We start from the raw sequence: 15540 nt of genomic DNA, 5'->3' as shown, positions 1-15540 counted from the left end.
AAACACTCAGTGCAGCGTTTGGGACACAAGAGGTACCAAAAAGTAAATGAAAAATAGACCTACCGTGGCAGCGTCATGTGTCCTGGGAACAAAATGTGTCACACCAGGTCCAAAAGATCAATATCTTTGATGAAAGCTCTTTAGATCACTGCGCTGAAAGCTGCTCTATGACCTTGAGTCGAAAGATTTTCAAAGCTGGCATTGATACAGATTGTTTGGACTCCAATCATTGCAGAAAATTCCTTGATACCTGACCACAACAATGTTGGATACAAATGTGAAGACCTTGGTGCCAAACAACTGTAGTCCTAAACACAGACAACTAACATCAGAGAAATTAGAACATACATGAAAACATATGCAAAAAGACCAGGTGCGAAGTCTGCATCTGTTCAGGAAGAGACCACTTACACGTTCCATGAAGAGGCATCAGTTGACTCAAATGCAATGGCTCAGCATGTACTGTTGCAGGAACACCAAGATAATATGCTGGATCCCATATATAGAATCAGATTACTCTTTTGTGTGTTATCAATCCTATTCAGTATTCCTCACCAGTGGGTTCTTACACTTTTGTACTGCAAAGAGTGGAACAGTCGTACAGAGTGAATTTAAGGCACATACATCTCCCATCTTGTGCTGTAGACATGTTCTCCTTTGCAGAAGATACAATAACCGTTCCTCTCAATTTTCTCATTGGCTTAGGTAGGATCAGACCCAAAACACAGCGCTCTCAGTGATATCTTAAGTAAAGATCACATTTCGGCCTGATTTTCAGAATCCAATCTAAATTAGCACCCTGGTAGTACCAAGTTACATGAACAGAGCCCCAGGAGAGGTTGTGAACTCCAGCTTTGCACAGTGATTCAGTTCAGATAAGGAGAGCGAGGAAGTAGATACAGTAGGAAAGAAGGGTGAGGCAGTAGCAACGCACAGAGGTATATTGCAAATTTCATAGTAATATGTAAATGATACATACAATGTGGGAAAATGTAACAGAGATCATTCAGCATTTTCCAGTGGAGCATGAAAATGTGTTGAATCATGTTGGGCGAATTGATTCCCTTTGCATCCATGAATGCATCTCTATAGGCAACCAACACTACTAGTGGGTGGTTTTGCAGTGGCACTTCTGGTCCCTTTCTGCTTTCTTTTATCCAGATGTATATAAACGTATCCCTTGATAGCTTCCATTTCTTTGGGAAAAGCATAGAACAAACTCTTGAACATACCAATAAAGATTTCTTCACCACAAAGGCCACGGGACCTCCTCAGAAATGGACTCCTTTTTAGGTCGGAGCCTTCTGGTTTGCTAAAGGCATCTTGGGGACATTCCAAAACTTGACCTAGGAATGTATTCTGCCCGTTGCTTGCCATTGGCTTTGTGGTTTGTAACTCACATTTTCTTGCTTTCCATTTGCTGCCTTTGTTGATTTTAGGCTGTCCAACTTGAGTTCGTACCTTCCCTTGCCCAAACCTTATTTACAGTATCCTTACAAGTGCTCCCTTTCTGTAAAAAGGCCTGTAAATCAAGCTTTTATCTTGTCACATTTGCTGTACATTCAAAGACCAAGGTCAAATGTCGCCTCTGTGTTCCGAGGGCACTTGTTTACTTTTCTTTCTCTGACTTCAAAGTGAGAGGATTTCTGTGACAATCCTGATGGGTACTGGGGGTAGGAAAGAGTTTTGTTTTTAGCACACAATATGTAAATGAGCTTTGTAAGTATTTCAGAATATATCAGAATTAGGAACACAAATTAAGCACATTAACTGTTATTTCCGAAGTTTTTTTGGTAACACATTCTTTCATATGATCAAAACAAATCATTACACTAGGTGATGCCATTTCCACACATTTTCATCAGTGCGCTGAATAGTTTTATTATTAAAAGTGTATGTCTCTGCAAATGTAATGATAATTTCAATGGAAAATGTGTTGTCTGTGATGGCAATGTGCTACCACACCGCAAATACTCCACTCTGTGCCACTCCACTCTACTCTGTACCACTCCATGCCACTGCACTCGACTCTGCACCACTCCACTCTCTGCCACTGCACTCTATGCCTCTCTATGCTATCCTGTACCACTCTACTCTATGTCAATGCACTGTTCCTCTCTCTACCCCACTTCAATCTAGGCCATGCCACTCTACGCCACTGTACCGTACACTACTCTGCAATACTGCACTCTATGCCGAAACACACTACTCCAATGCACTTTATTCTGTAACAGTTAACTGTGCTCTGGCACTCTACGCCAGTCCACTGTACCCCACTCTAATTTGCCATGCACACTGCACTCTGAATCACTTTCCTCAACACCAGTACACTTGTGCCACTTTACGCAACAGCACTCTACCCTGCACCACTCCACTCTACGCCACTTCACTCTACTTTGAAACAATCTACTCTGCACCACTTTACTCTACTCTGTGCCACTCCACTCTATGCAGCTTTACTCTTAACACCTACATTCTACACCAATGCACTTCGTCACTGCACTCTGTGGCACTGCACTGTACTCTGCGGCACTGCACTCTTCGCCACCCTACACCACTGCACTCTGACACTTTACTCCGCCCCACTGCACTCGCCGCAGCTGAACTCTCCGCTACTCAACTCTGCACTACTGTGTTCTATGCTACTCCACTCTTCGCCACTACACTCTATGCCACTGTTCTCTACAGCAGTATACTCTACTCTGCATCACTCTACGCCACTGCACTCTTTGCCACTCGACTCCACACTCTATGCCACTGCACTCTTTGCCACTCGACTCTACACTCTACGCCAATGCACTTCATGCCAATCTACTCTACTCTATGCCATTTCACTCTACGCTACTCCACTCTGCACCTCTCTACGCCACTCTACTCTGTGCCACTGCACTCTGTGCCACTGCATTCTATTATGCACCACTCTAATCTACACCACTGCATTCTACAACACTGCATTGCATGCCGCTGAATTCAATGCCACTATACCTAGCAACACTCTACGCTAATGCACTCTACCCCAGTCCACTCTACTCTGACACTCCAGTGTACACCACTCTACGCGACACCACACTATGCCACTTCACTCCAGTACACACCACTCGCTGCTAGTCCACTCTACTACGCTCTTTGCCATTCCACTCTACGACCCCTGCACCACTAACTTTTAGCCATGGTGATTAGCAGCCACCCTGGTGTACAACATGGCTAAAACACTTTGGCAAAGCCAATATCTCTTGCATAGGCAAGACCTATTGGCTTTGCCAGTGCTTGTTTCGAATGGTGAGCTTTTGGCATGCAGGCTTCAAGAACAATACAACATCCTTTTTAGCAATAAACAGTAGCTAACCATTTTCATGGCCAGTCAGCATCCTGGCAGTTATACACTTCTTTAGTACATTTATTCTTATCATAGACATTGACAAGGCCACAAACCAAAAGGGCCTGCCCCCTTCAGGCATGGACATTCTATATCTACCTAACACACAAAAGATGATGGGAGGAATGCTTGCAATAAGTCTAACCACTGGCAGTTGCTTGGTGTAGTATTCCAAGTAATCGTTATTTTGTCCACCATGCCACCTCGGTTTAAACCTAGCCATATACAAATCATTCTTGAACCTACTCCAATAGGAACAGTCCAGCTCGAACGACCAGGACAGGTCCTCTCTGAATTAGAACACAAACAACTGACTTGGTAGTGCGGGCTTGGCTGTTCCTTTCCTCTCTGGCAGGAGAAGGCTGAAGTTATTTCAACAACAATGGCACTGGATACCCTCTAACATGTGGATACTACAGACCACCTCCAAGAACTAAGTACTAAAGCAAAACTATAACGATGATTAGCCACCGCTTCTCAAAGAAGAGGTGGCACCTCTCCTTATAAAAGGATGCATTAGAAAAATAAACATTGCATGAAAGGGGATAAGGAGTGTATTCATTGTACTTCCCTGTACCCAGGAAAACAGCATCTTGTGCAACATACTAGATCTTGGGCCTCTCAATGCGGACATTTGAACAAAGTAAGTTTAAAAATCACACAATGCAAAATATCCTTAACTTTTTTAACCATGCAATTTTCTTGCAACTCTCATCTTCAAAGATTCCAATTTCTACATCCTAAAGGAAAGAAAATACTCAACTTTGTGGTGGGTTCTATGTGATACGTTTCTGGTTAGGAACTAAACCAGAGCCAAGAGGTTTCCAAGACATTTGTCAGGAAATGTGCACAAAGCTATACATTAACACCCACGTCTGGATAATTGTTGCAGAAGATTTATCTTCTACAATGTCAGAGCAGTCCAGTGGGGACCATCCAACTCCTGTACCTGTTGGACTGCACAGTCAGCTTGCAAAATACATAATCCATCTTCCATACAACAAAATAACTTTCTGTTTAGTGAGTATTGACATTGAGTTGTACATGACATCTTCCACTGAGAGACTTCTGTATTTAAGAACATGATTCTGCTTTACGAGACGTAGTAACAGACTCTGTAAGCAAGAACAATGATGAAACTGTTATGGTAGTATGCATTCCTTTGCTACCACATGCACTTTTTTCATATGAGGACACTTCAAGAGTGACTCAACAACCAGTAGTGAAAAGCTCTGGAAGGATTTAATGTTAGTAATACAGAAAGTAGAAAATCGGCATATGTAGGTTATAACACCAATGTTTTAGTGGGCAGATAGTTTTTAGACTCGATGCCCGCAGTAATCCTAACCATGGACGTTTCACATTTGGGATGCATCGTGAATCATACAATGAAAGGGCAAAGGCTAATTCCATGACCTCACAATTCCTCAGTGTCCCAAAAATAGAGATGGTAGGTTTTGCTTTAAAAGCATTTCTTCCTTGGATGCAAGACAATGTTGGCCTCTACTGTGATGTTCTATCCCAGCAAGCAAAGAGGAAGGGGAGAATCAAAGTAATCCCTCTGTCCTGCTGTGAAATATTGTTTTGTTACTGAGCTATCAAGAAAAATATTAATCTAGCCACGTAGTACGTGTTGGGAGACCACAACAATGTATTTGACGTGGTGAGCCGTATTAAGATTTCCACAAATAGATTTTGGTGAAATTGTGTTGTGATGATACCTTCAGGTACCAGCAGCGAGGGTCAAGTTGCAATTCTCTGTGGATGAATTTGTACAGTGCATTTGCTCTTGCTTTCTTTTATACTACAGTTCACTCCAAAAGTGCTAAAAAAGTGTGCACTTTCTGGCATTTATCATTTTAACAGCACCAACATGGGCCAGATAATCTATCATTTCCATAGCCAAGTCAAGCTCTTAAAGATTACATATTTTCTTTATTAGCATTCATCCAGAGCATGACCTTTGTGTACCCTTATTTGAATTAAAAAAAAAGGAAAATCAATAAACTGGGTAAATGACAATGTAGGAAGTGGGTACAGTTGTAATATATCAAACACGTCCCCTAGACCTTTGCATCAAAATAAATAAGCAGTGGAACTAATGCTCAAAATTGTGGACTTTGTCGCTCTCTTATGGAAGTTCTTATGTTGAGAAGGGCAGAGTGTGAAAATATGCATGGAGAAAACAATAACGCAAAATAATTGGTATCAAATTGAGATGAAGGTACTTGGAGGACTGTAACGTTTTTGCTGGATCGTTTGAAGCTTTAGTCAGACCATTCAAATGTCCTCCTATGCCATCAGATAAGGCATACATTTTCTTAATGTTTAATAAGAGACATGCAAACTCAGAATTTGTCTTCTTGTCTCCATGGTACCTGTAGTCGGGTTTTAATGGTTCTCTTCACACCTAATATGGGGGCAATTCATGTAGCAATTCTTCAACATCTAAGGCGAAGCTAAGACAAGCACTCAGACCCCAGGTCGCTAAACTTGGTAGTATGGTTCTTGAAATCCTGGAATTTGTTTTCTTAAATATCAAATAAAGGTATTTGATGTTGGCCTTCTAATGGTTTTAAGATCGCCTCAAAATTGCTACAATGCTAAGTAGAAGGTTTTTCGTCACATGCCATGCAAAGAAAAGACACCATTTACAACCGCTATCCAAGGCATTTTACAGTGCGAGTTACATCTGTTAAACACTCATTTGCAATATTCATCCATTAGGGTCCCGTGATATCATTAGGAACTCATTTAAAGGACATTAATCCTTCACCTTTTAATGTACAGGTTATGTATACATTTTTAGAGAGTCATCAAGCAGGGCAGTCCACCTATCATATGGCACCTAATTTCACTCTTCTGATATCAGCACCTTCTGAGCTAATCCATAATTGTTCTCTGAAGTCCTTTCCTCTTAACTGATTTAATTTAATCGGCTAGAGGTAGTGAAATGCAGCCATATTGAGTGCAGCAGGCATATCTATAGATGCACAAGTGCAGAACATATTCACAAGAATTAATTCTGAAGGTAGGCTCTATGTTTGCAGTCACTCTTGTAGGCGATGTACTGGAAGATGTTGAGGCCATCACCTATCTGGGCAGTGTCATAGACAAGCAGGGAGCACAGTTGCTGACGTCAAGGCAAGAAGCGGCAAAGCAAGGGTTACCTTCATTCAGCGAATGAAGAGTTGGAACTCCAAGGATCTAACACTACAAACCAAGATCAGGCTTTTTAACATTAACACAAAATCGGTCCTTCTGTATGGATTAGAAAGTTGAAGCACAACAGTGACCACCAGCAAAAAGACCAGACCGTCACAACTCCTGCCTGAGTAAAATCCTTCAAATCCACTGCTCAGACACCCATAAGCAACAACGATCTATTGCAGCAGACTTTCCAACTTCGTGCTTATGAAGAAACCATGCCCAGACACTGGGGCTGGATAGGTCACACTCTCCTCAAGCCTGCATTAAACACCACCAGGGAAGCCCTAACTTGGAACTCTCAAGGGAAAAGGAAAAGAGTAATCCCAAGAAACACCAGGTGGCGAGGCCTCAGGGCTGACTACAAGGGGATGCGTTATACCAGGAGTCAGAAGGAAAGAAAAGCCCAGGACAGAGGGCTTGTGATAAATATTTCAAAAAGTCAATTTGTTTTTATTTGTAACTATTTTTTAGTCGGAGATTACATTTATTGAATTTAACATTGTATTCCAGTCCTTTCCATTTGAACAGCCAACCCTGCTTCAGTGAAAATAGCTTTAAGGGCATTTTCTCTCTAAGGGCACAATTAACATTAACATTTTATATGTCTTACTTGTAAATGCACCCTGCCTTATGGGCAATAAGGCTACTTAGGAATTATGAAAAAGGTAGATTGAGGCGTTTCAAAAAGGGGTTAATTTGACAGGGCAAATTTGCAGTTTAAAACTTCACAACCAGGCTACAATGGTAGGCCTAGAGAAATGCTTTACAGTGCCACTGCAGTGAATGGAATGGCACAATAAAATCTTCAGTCCGCGGGTATCCTTTAAATTATCGGCCCTGGGTTCATTTGGTACAACATACTAGGGACTTAAGTTAATGAAATGTGCCAATCGGGAATATACCAATATTAAGTAAATCAAAAGAAGACTAGCTTTAGTAAAAAGGGGGCTTTAACAAAAATAATTAATTTTAGTTCAAAAGGACTCAAGTATGCTTTGTCAGGGGGTGGTGGCACCTTGTGAGTGTGCTCATGAAGCCCTCACCCACCAACCTAGTTGGTGGCATGCTTCATCATCGGGCCCACCCAGTGACACCTAGTGTGTCCCGGGTGTGCTTCGACGCCTGATTACAGCGGAGCAGGTATGTCGCTGAGTGTGCGGTGAGGAATGTTATGAAAATGAGATTAAAACGGCTTGGCGGGGGTCCCAGTACCCGGAGGTAAATTAGACTTTAATACCTGGGCCACCGTCAGCGGTTAAAAATAAGGCTGTGGGATGTTAGAGGCGAGTTACGACCTCCTACATCCTTGGTGGGTCAACATGTTTCAGCCAGTGCCTTATGAATATTCTGGCTTTCTTCAGGACGGATTAAGATTATGTGTGTGTAATTAAAACTAGTGGGTGTGTAATTCAGACTATGTGTTTACACGCCCTAAAGTGTTTTTCTATGTGTGAGAGGGGGATTCCCTTCTCAAAAACACGCTCGTTTAAGCAATATTCTGCTTCAAGGTTGTGAAGTGGCAAGGGTTGGCCAGAATTACTGGGCAGAGCCTGCTTTAGACCTGTAGTGCCTCCTTCGCAGCACCGGTTCTGCGAACACATAGAAAAACACTTTAGGCTGAAACATGTTGACCCACCAAGGATGTAGGAGGTCGTAACTCGCCTCTAACATCCCACAGCCTTATTTTTAACCGCTGACGGTGGCCCAGGTATTAAAGTCTAATTTACCTCCAGGTACTGGGACCCCCGCCAAGCAGTTTTAATCTCATTTTCATAACATTCCTCACCGCACACTCAGAGACATACCTGCTCCGCTGTAATCAGGCGTCGAAGCACACCCGGGACACGCTAGGTGTCACTGGGTGGGCCCGATGATGAAGCATGCCACAAACTAGGTTGGTGAGTGAGGGCTTCATGAGCGCACTCACAAGGTGCCACCACCCCCTGACAAAGCATACTTGAGTCCTTTTGAACTAAAATTAATTATTTTTGTTAAAGCCCCCTTTTTACTAAAGCTAGTCTTCTTTTGATTTACTTCATATAAACACGGGGATTTGGACTAGCTTTCTGGTCCTCTCTCTCCCTCTTGATACACGATAATATACCAATATTACCATGTTGAAAGGAGGAGCACACACACTTTATCACTAGTTAACTAGTTAGCTGTGGTAAGCTGCACAGAGGTCTAAAGTCAGCAATAATAGGGATCAGCAGAAAAAAAATCAGCTGGACCCTGCAGAAAGGGCAAATTTCCAAAATGCATGATTACGAATGTTACTACGATTGCACTTTATGCTATAGTAACATATTCTGAAATACAATTGTATATAGTGAAGGAAGGAAGGCTAGAATTAATCTCAGCCACTTATATTCACTCGGGCTACATCCCAATCCATTGTTCTTTTGCGCACATGCCACCTCAGTTTGGACCCAGCTATTTGAAAATCAGTCTTAACCCTGCTCCAATAGAATAGTCAAGCCTGAACTACCAAGCCAAATACTCCCTGAACCAGAACACAAGCAACCCAGGACCGATTTCGCTCTAGTTATGGATTCATCAGCCGGATACAACTTGGGTTGGAGTGCTACCCTGAGCGATTGCCAGTGGTTAGACTTATTGCAAGCAGCCTCCGATCACCACTTGTGTGTTTCGTGTACAGTGCAATGGCACAGTGTGTACCATGGTTGTAGTATGTACTGTAACTGCACTCTATTCAGTTGTGGTAATTTATATGGTGGTGCACAGTTTATCTTTGGTTTCTCAGGTGGGAATTACCTTTAGAAGAGCAGGACTATCTGGTAGGATGCCTCCGCTGGTACAACTTCTCCAACTACAGCCATTTGAGCTCATTGAACTAAACCTCTTATTAAGGATCTCCATTTTGGGAGCAGTGAGATTGAGTCACCAACCAGCCATGACTGCACTACTATGGAATCTGGATATCTAGCTGGTCAACAGGGAAACTCGACAGACTTTCCCTGACAAATCAGAGCCAGACCGGCCAGTAAGGGTCTTGTCCTCAAACCTGGAGCCCAGAACTGCACATTGTTAGATTGACTGTAACGGTTAGCAGGAGTAAGATAACTAAAACAAAGAAGGATTAGTTTAGTCCGTTTTAGCCGTGTTGTACAGCAGTGTCGTTTTACAGCATGTTTAAAATGTTATTCAAAAGTGCTATGAAATGGACATTACTGGTTCATTATTTATTAAGGTGCGAGGGATGGTGTGAGGTAAGACGTAAAATGGAATATGGGATTGAAGAAGCGACACAAACAATGCCTTTCTTAATAAATTATTATGATATAGATAACACTGGTTGTTTTAAGTGGGCGAAGGGTGCATAATGTAGAGAACGGGATGGGTAGTAGTAAGGAATAAGCAGTCTGGAAAATGTGGAGGTTAATAGGAAATACAGACCAAGTACAGGAGAAAGGACTGTTTAATTATACGTATTGAAAGAATCTTTACATTGAGCCAATGATTTTTAATTCATGGTTTAAGGTGGTAGTGATGGTGGGAGATAAGAATGAACTATGAAAATGGGAGAGGATAAGAAACATGGAAAAGGTTGTTTTAAAATTGGATTGTGATATAGCCAGCATTGGAAGCGTGTTTATTTTTTATGTGTATGGTCAACACCATAACGTGAAGTTGAAGAAGAAAGTTGTGAAAACAACTTCTTCATATGGGAGTTTACGGAAGAAATGAGAAACGAGCTCAACAAATAGGCAGCATTAAAAGTATGTACATGAAACCAATATTTTTTTTTAAAAAAAGGAAGACTTTACTGATCAACCGATGAACAGCATGTACATAAAGAGGCATTCTTTTAGATTTTAAATGTACTGGTAAAATGTTTTTATATCTTTTAAAAAGAAGTAGTAAATAAGACAGGCTTTGTAACCCTGTAAGCTCAGTGACTGTATGTGTCGCTCCAAATAGAGCGTTAAAGCAACAAGTGTGAAGTGCTTTGGTGCAGAGAAGGTAAGGAGAGGGATACAGGTTGCAGCCAAAAGTCCCAACTTTGGAACCAGCTTCGAGTTCCGGAATCTGCTAAACACCCTGTTATCTTGTGCAAAATAAATCTCAGTGTGCCAGTGAGAAATGAATGTGATCTTATGTAGTGTAAGTGTCGCTCATGTAAACTACTCCAAAACATTTTTGTTGCGTTTATGCAATACAAATATTTACAAAAAAGTAAACTTAGAATGAGAATGGGGTAGTGTTCAAAGGTAAATATCAAATAAAGCATAGAATGTGTCTGAGGTGACCTCAAAGGGTAAATAAAAAAACAATTGTTTCTGTTAACTAAAGATACTGTGTGAAATGATATGTACTTTTGTGAATATAGCTTGTAAATAGTCACTTGGAGTGAATGTTTACTTAAAAATAAACGATTCTCTTTAAAAATAATGTGGCATGCACCTACCGTAAGACGCACAAACCTGAAAGCATATGTTTGTTTTTAATGCACGAAAAATAGATAAATATCAGGACAAAGGCGAGTATAAAATTAAACAGACATTCCACAAGCAAAAACAGGCATAGAGAAATAAATGGGCAATGTCGACCAAATAATAAAACTGAGAACATAGTTAATGTGCAATAATAGCAAAGACAATTTAAAGCTAATGAAAAGAAATTGTAAACAGTCACTTGGAGTGAATGTTTACAGATAAATGAAGTCTCCTCCGAATATAATGTAGCATGTGCCTACCATAAACTGCAAACAGGAAAGCATATGCTTGTTTTGTTTGGACCTAAAAAGGATACAGATCAGGACGTGGGCGAGGTGCACTGTCAAAGACGGTTTCAATGTAAATGGAAAAAAGAAACGCAGGGTCTGTATGAAGCACACTAATGGCCTGATTACGAGTTTGGTGGTCCTCCTGTAGCTCGTGGTGCACCCTCCTGCCGTAATCTTAGTAGAATACAGGGGGGCGGGCAGGCAGGCAGTGCGGCGGCAGTCCCACGACAGCGGCATGCTTTGGCAAAGGATTACAGCCAGCAGTTATGCCACCGCCATGGGAAGGCTGTCACGTTGTGTGCACTGTGTGGCATGCACCATGTTGTGCATGCCACACAGTGCACACAGGAGCATGGACTTGTTAGGTATGGGGCACATATTGTGCCCCCTGCTTCCACCCCCATGGGCAGATTTGCCCAAGGGCACTGTTAGGGGCCCATTTCCCTACCTTTCTGCCAAGCATTTCATGGCAGGCACACTGGTGGAAAGGAAGGTCATAATTTGCTAGGTAGTTGCGGCATTGGCACAGTCGCAAGTTTGGCTTCCAATCCGCACCACCATCATGGCGGCTTGGTGGGGGCAGTTGTCCTGTGGCAGTCCGACTGCAACACCCCAAATAGAGTGGGCGGACCCGCAGGGCTGGCGGTGGTCGAACCACTCCCGCAAGTACGACGGTCCCATTTAAGGCCCTAAAGCTTAAGAAAGAGGCCATCATGCATGGGTGAAATAGAAGCAGAAAGTTGTAGACGGCTTAAAGCTGAATTACACAAAAGCTAAATGAAGAATTTCTCACACACTTACCACATAAAAGCAGATTGCTGAGGACTGCTTAAAGTTAAATAAAGAAAACAAAAAACACAGATGTGGGCAAGGTCCCCTCGCTTTCACGCGCTCATCATACAAAGGCAGACATATAAGAATTGTTTAAAGAACTCAGGAAAAATGTGGCCAAGGTGCATTCTCAAAGACTGGTGGAGCCTAAATAAAAACATCACTCCCACAAGAGAAGCAGTGTATCGACAAGAGTATTCAGGGAAATGCTCCATGGGAGGGTTCAGCAGGTCTAGCTAGTAAGCTGACCCCCATACAAGCAGGCATAAATGCGGGACAGGGAAGCCAACCAATCGTAGTCAATGGGCGGCACGTAAATCCACTGATAGTAAACAAAATGTTTCTGGCAGATGAGACCTAAAAAAGAACTACTGCTACAGTTGCCACCAATAGAAACAAGGGACCAGTCCGTTCGAATCCATACTTCCTTATTGAGAACCCTGTGGCAAGAGACTAAATAATCAAGAACAGCGCAAACAGAAAGGAGACTGCAAGAGAATGCAACACTGACTTGGGAAAACAACTACGCTCTTGCACTGAAAATAATTAAAAGCGGAGCTGCTCACCAGGGTGGCTTTATTTGGGCAAAGCACCCTTTCCTACAAGAAGGAGGGCGAGCACCTGGATATGAGCAGTTTTCATAGTGATGCCCTGGCTGGGGAAACTGGCAGTGGTATGGAAAAGGAGGACCCAAGCCTACAGCTTTTTGTTCAAGGGGTTGTTTTAATGAAGGGAGCACCCAAATTCCAGTATGCCTTGAACACATACAAAATTGTATAGAACCAGAGTCTTTTTTGGGTATTCAACCATGGCTACAACACTGCTGTTGACAGCTGTTATTCAGGTTCAGCCTTGGTGGTTGTTGTTGGGATGCTCACTCAGTAGGACATGAATTTGTTAGATTTGCTAATGCCTGTGGCCCTTTTTGGTGAATCTCCTTGGGGTTTTGTGGGGATTTGGTGCATTTGACTTGGATTAATCCCTTATAGGTTATTGCGGATTGTTTTGGGGGCATAGCTATTGGGTGGGATCCATTGTACGTTTCAAGCCTTATTGCAGTTATTGTTGTATGCTACAGCACTGGCCGTATGTGTGTATTTTCACCAGTCATGGCATGGGTTCAACTTTTATTCAAGTGGCACAATATTTTGTTTTGGTGTTGGTCCATCCACTAGTTTGTGAGAGATTTAGGTTTCGGAATGGTGTCTGGTGTGCCTTGAAGACTGGTTGCTTTGCTTGTATTTGTTGTATTTGTCAGCTAATTCAATACCTCTGTTTCATGGTTGAAACAAGTTTAGTTTGCTGGTAAAAACTACAATGATTTTGTGCTGTTTGGTTTGGTTGATAGAGGGGCTCACTTTTGCACTCTTCTGTTAGTTGGTTAAAGCGTCCTTCATGCAACAAATCAAATACTCCTGGCTAAAGTGTGCAGATGCAAAGTGTGTTCCTTTGTCATTACAAAAGAAGTCCTTCTTTTAGGATGGAAGCCCCCACCCACCTCCAAGTGGCATGCTTCATCTTATGGCCCCTTTTTACCCTGGCAACAGGGGAAATGCCAGCGTGGGCTACAACCCTACTTGGAGGGGAGCTCTTACACTGATGTAATACGGGAATGTGCTGCTATGATAGTGGTGTGCTTGAGGTATATCAGTGGTGCAGAGGGGTGGTATGTGTTGAAGGAAATTCGATTAAAATTGCCTCTTGATAGTTTAAAGTTTTATTGATACCTCCCAGTGCCCAGGATTAAAAAGCTGGGTGTTCTGTTCGCCCAGTGAGGGTGGCTGACCTGCTTCTGCCTTAGACAAATGCCCTCATAGATGTGAGGTGCCATTCAATAGGACCATTCCCTGTCTGCTTATCTAAATATGTGTTACGAAGAGTAAAAAGATAGGTAATACAACACCACATGTTTTTTTCTAGTGGAACTACAGGTATGTATCCTATGTGTGAGTCCAGGTCCGTGCCCCAACTTACCTTCCAGACATGCCGTTGTGGATACCCTAAGAGATAATACTGTGGAAGCTGATACCTGGTGCTTCACATTTTTTCTCTCAGGCAGGCGGGGTATTAATTAGCCCAAACACTCATCTGGTTGTTAGGGAGGTTCTCGAGTCATTATGTACTTGACAGGATATGATTTCTCCAAATGCCGGTGTGAGGAAGGGCCTTTAGATGAAGCATGTCACCTCTGGGTGGGTGAGGGCCTCTTTCCTAAAAGGACCCCTTCTTTCTTAGTGACAAAGTAACATGCATTGTATCTGCACACTTTAGCCAGGAATATTCCTGCTGTTGTATGTATGTTTAGAGGACATACTCTGTGATATAATCCTCCATTTTCCCTCTTGTGCCAATGGTTAAAGCTTCTGTTCAAAAGATTATGGTGAAACAGGCATACGATTATGGTGAAACGGGCATAAATGCAGTATACCATGTTTAAAAACTCAGTGCGTGGTGTGTAGACTTCCAGAGACATCAAGCCAGCAGAACACTCCTGTTTCATAAACTACTGGTTACTGGCAAAGTCATATTGTAAAATATATGCATAATATGCTTAGCCCTCCTCCAGCCATCTCCATCTACCTAACTTAAAAAAAAAACAACGCAGCCAAGATGTCATATATTTGAAAAAGAGAAATACACATAGTCTTGTGAATGCTCAATCATTCTGTCCCTCTTCGCCTTTTAGGCCAACCCACCAAACAGCACAAGCTGTCTGGTTGCAAAATACCTATTTTTCAGCTTACCAAGATCTTACAGTCCGCTTAAATTCTGGCCATTGCTTACCATTGTTTGGCTTTATTGTGACTCTCAGAGGCTTGCTTCTTATTTGAACGCTTACCTTGTCCCATCTTGTGTTTGTCCTTCACCTGGAGCACGTCCTCTTTAGTAGTGTTCTTCCAGTGTTCACTTTTAGTGAACAACTTCTTTCCTTTTCCATAAGCACTCTAAGAGAGTGCAAGCGTTTTCCAAATGTCTCCCTCATGTGCTTCTCTCCCACCCTGCTCTGTGTTGCTCTCTCTATCCTTATGCTTCTCTTCCGCCGCACTTCTCTCACTCCAGTGTGCTTCTCTAACACAACCATGCACACTGTTTTGCTCTCTCACCTGTGTACTCCTGTGTTTTTCTCTCCCTTTTGTGTTCTTCTCACATCTGCTTTTCCACTTTCACTCCACCGTCCTGTATCAGGAAATAAAAAATGAAAGCAAATGGCACCCATGTTATTCCGCTAGCCTGTGCATGCTCCTGACAAATATGCACATCAACGGGATGATGTGACTGCCGTTGCCCTTTTTTTTAAATTACATTTTTTATTATTTTGTCTGTGCTGTACAAATCCTGATGCAGAACAGCACTGCTGAAAGCAATTGGCAACGCC

General features: G+C 42.4%; 1 protein-coding gene across 1 annotated transcript in view; it reads left to right on the top strand.

Moving 5' to 3' along the window:
- The window catches only part of EMC3 (ER membrane protein complex subunit 3), a 154227-nt gene that overhangs the window by 8698 nt on the left and 129989 nt on the right, over nucleotides 1-15540 (top strand). The gene's annotated exons all lie outside the window — the stretch shown is intronic.

This window comes from Lissotriton vulgaris, chromosome 9 (assembly GCF_964263255.1).
Source record: "Lissotriton vulgaris chromosome 9, aLisVul1.2, whole genome shotgun sequence".
NCBI classification, from domain to species: domain Eukaryota; kingdom Metazoa; phylum Chordata; class Amphibia; order Caudata; family Salamandridae; genus Lissotriton; species Lissotriton vulgaris.
Note: the sequence above shows the minus strand (reverse complement) of the source record. Positions and strands in the feature narration are given on the sequence as shown.